Below are 3,754 nucleotides of genomic sequence, written 5' to 3'. Positions count from 1 at the left end.
GTGCCAGTCCAATAGGGTCAGCTGGTGTAGACCAGAAAATATGGCTCTGTGTGACTGGGGCTGAGAATCTTACAGGGAGGGAATTGTCTGTAACATTTTGTCACATCTCATTGCAAAGCTGAGCAAATAACTTGCACTATATAACATCCACTCTGTTGCTCACAGAGTTAGTGTGGGACCGATGAGCACTCTCCTCCTGAGCCCCCGATCTGTGCAGGGACAAGGACTGGCCATGCACATGTCCCCCCTGCCCATGGGGAGGACCCCATCAGAAAGGAAACCTAGTGTTCACATCCCCCATAGCCTAGACATAGCAAAATTATCCAGGAGCAGTGTCCAGTGCTCACAGATTCATTTCCCATGACTCACGATGCAATAATTCCTGTTGTAATTCATGGTATGTCTCCTTGCGTTGTGCTTCTAGGATTCACCATCTGAAATTTGAGGAGAACTGCAAGGGTTTGACTGGGTATGTGGATTACAGGTCGTCTTCCAGGGATCTTATGGCCCAAGCACCCAGTTTCTGGCTAGAAATGTTTCCAGCCCAGAAGTGTGGTGGATTTCCTGTTTGCAGAGATCCCAGATGTATGCTTTAACGCTCCGACCCAAGTGTTCTTACTGGTGAACTTGTTCACTGGACTGTTTCCAGAAAATGAATGCAAAAATGGGGCTGGGTCACAGAGAGAGCAACAGGCGGTGGTTTATTTGCTTCAGATGAATCAAATGCACACAGACACCGGCTGCGATTTGACCAGCAGTGATTGGAAAACTTGTAGGAATCAAGTAATGGAGATGGTAGAGGAAATCCTGTCATTCATTGTTTTAATTTTACTGATGTCACTTTTATGTCCACTTTATCCCTTGTCTCATCTAAGGCTTCCAGAGGGAAAGTTGTGACTGACAGCTTTGGTCAGACAAGCAGACATGACGTGCAAGAGGTCAATTCATTCTGTGTTTGTCAGAGAGGAAGAGATTTATTTGCTGTAGGTACATCCGGCTTTGACTTCTTTGCGATGCTCTTTTGTTTATGCAAACCAGTCGGTTAGGGGCACGGAGGTCAAGATCTACATCCCAAGTAGGAAATCGGTGCTCAGAAATAGCAGCCCTGGGAGTTCACAAGATGAAGGTCCCTCCAGGCTCCCTCTCGAATGTGCCTTACGCAAGGGAAAACAAAAGCCCTGTATTTCTTCAGGAGGGCGTATTTATGCTTTTAAACTGCAAAGCCAAGCTTTATCACAATGCAACCAAAAGATTTCAGGGTAGATACAGGGAGGAGGTGATCGGGAACTATTAGCTACCCACATTTTTCAAATGGAAATTCCAAGCGCTTTAGAACATGTTGTGTTTTGATAAATTTTGCCATACCAGCCTTTTTTGCAGAAACATTTGGGGATTGAGACAAGTCCCTATTTGCTATTCAAACTCAGCATAAAGGTCGGGTTTGTGCCCAAAAGAACACAGGCAGTTAATAAACCCATTCAGGTGGCTTTCTTCTCTTGATCTGCAGTTATGTGGTAACCATAGGGGTTTTTCTTCTGAGCCAAAAGCTATCTCTACATGACATAGGGCCTCTCTTTCTTTGCAGGTTACTTTTACTACTTGTTTGTAGCCGTGGCGTCTTGCTTGTTTTCCTAACCCATTGCTGTTAAAAATTGAAAGTGGTTCAAGTCTCAGGTGAAGTAACTCCCTCCGCTGACCCAGACCTATGTACTCGCCCTGCCCTGCCTTCACCAAGTTGGTTGGTTTCCTCGTGCTGCCATCTACAGAGCAAGCAACAGGTAATGCCCGGAGATCATTAACAGACGGCTAATTCCAAATCCTCCTCTTTAAATCCTTATGACCAGTACGTTTGCCAGCTCTGATAAGCACTGGTGGCAGCTGGGTCTGCTGGTCTTCTCTCCCAAGGCTGTCCTTGAAGTCATCACGGCAGCGCAGGCCGCCCGCATGGCTTTGCTGCAGGCCTGTGCCACGCACGGCTCCAGCAGCAGGGAGATCCCAGCCTCCAGGCCCCTGGACAGGGACCAAGAGCCAGGCCTTGGCTCCGGGGGCTCCTGGGCTGCCCACCGAGGGGTTGCTTCCCATCTCGTTCTCACTTCATGCTCCAAACCCTTCCTCCTCAACTGCGGCTGCCTTCTGTCTGTGGGAAGCTTTCTGCCATAGACACACAGCAGACCTTGGGAGCAATTATAAAAGCAATAGCACAGACAGGGCATGCGGGCTGTCTTTGACTTAGTTGAAGGGCTTTCAGGAAAACCTCTGAATCCTGTAAATGCCAGGGCCACCTTTATTGTTATTATGGTGCTGCTTGAGTGTCTGTCCTCGCCTTCACCCATTGAACCGCTGAGAACTTTCCCTGCTGTTGTCAGTGGCAAAAAGAAAAAATCAGACACAGACCCCAGCCCTTTCAGCCTCTGGACTGGGATACCACCCTGCTTCAGCAGCTCTCTGTCTGCCCCATCGGGTTCTGAAATACTTATGGTGTTAGCAGTGACCTGTTCAAGGACATTTTTCTGCACATCTGCACTCCTGGTGAGACAGATAGGAGCTGGAATGCCTGCCACTAAGCTGCTGTGTGCCCCCAGCCATGTCCCCTGTCCCAGGGGTCCTCTGAGATGAGGCAGAGTGGTGATGTTCTCCTGCAAAGGGAGGAAAAGCTTTCCTGGCATCACCCAAAAGCTTTCTGTTGATTTTAGTAGGTTTAGGGCTTGATGTCCAGAAGTCTTGTCCATGCCAGTTTAAGTGGTCTGTCTGTGCACAGGTACACAAGGATGTAGCCGTCCCTGTTTGCAGACCAAGAAGTGGACAAGAACTGCCTCAAGCCAATCGGGCTGATGGGAACCCATTTACTTCTTGCGTTTTAGACATTTCAAAAAACATATTTTAACAAATCCTGATGGTATTTAAACTCTGTCTGGAACCTCATGGCGCTGGCTGGACCTTCTCTTTTATCAGAGGTGAAGAAAGCAGACTGGGAATGTATTGATTTATAATGTGCTAACATCTTTAAAAATCTGATCCAGCCTGAATGCTCCGAGGGTCTCTGTGTGAAACCCTACCCTGGGTGATTCCCTTTAGGTTAAAAATAAATTAAAAATAAATTAAAAATAAATACTGCATTTCTGTGTATGGTGCAAGTGGCCCAAGACGGAAAATCTGGATGCAAAGTATATAAGCCAGCCTGCAGAGAGAATTGCAGCACAGGGCGGTTTGTCACCGGGATGGGGCTGTCACCAAGTATTCCCCAGCAGCAGCGAGAAGGAAGCACCCCAGCACGGTGGTCTTCTCCTTCCTATTATGCTTGCTCCCTCAGATGGCAGTGGGCAGGGAGGACCAAGGTCTGGTGGGAGGTTTTGGTGGCCACCATGCACCACAGCCTCGGAGGAAGCGAGGAGGGATGGGAGAGAGCTGTGGCATCAGGAAACAAGTCCACATGCCAGCATACACAAACCTGGGCCAGCTGTAGCTCCCGGGACCTGCTGCAGGGCAGAGCTTTCACCCAGCGTATGGCTGAGCCGAGCTTGCCAAAGCAGGTAAAGATATAACCTGCAGCTCCCTCAACGTGTTTGTGCAGCTCTTTGAATGTGTCTCAGAGAGGAAGGAGGGCACTAGGCAATAACTCACATACCTGCACCGGATTGTGTAAAATGTGGCTGTGAGCACCCGCCTGCCATGTTGCTGCATGTGCATTGGCTTTATTGTGCTCTGCCCCAGCAGCGTGTACGCTGGTATTTCCAGGGTGGGGTTCATCATAGGT

General features: G+C 48.7%; 1 long non-coding RNA gene across 1 annotated transcript; it reads left to right on the top strand.

The window, feature by feature from the left end:
- The first annotated feature begins 875 nt into the window (after nt 1-875).
- Nucleotides 876-2,945, top strand: LOC118250354 (uncharacterized). Its single transcript, XR_004779430.2, has 3 exons — nt 876-983; nt 1,586-1,778; nt 2,759-2,945. It is a non-coding gene; the product is annotated as an uncharacterized LOC118250354 (long non-coding RNA).
- The last annotated feature ends 809 nt before the right edge of the window (nt 2,946-3,754 follow it).

This window comes from Cygnus atratus, chromosome 5, assembly GCF_013377495.2.
Source record: "Cygnus atratus isolate AKBS03 ecotype Queensland, Australia chromosome 5, CAtr_DNAZoo_HiC_assembly, whole genome shotgun sequence".
In the NCBI taxonomy this organism is placed as follows: Eukaryota; Metazoa; Chordata; class Aves; order Anseriformes; family Anatidae; genus Cygnus; species Cygnus atratus.
This window is presented reverse-complemented; position numbering and strand designations above follow the sequence as displayed.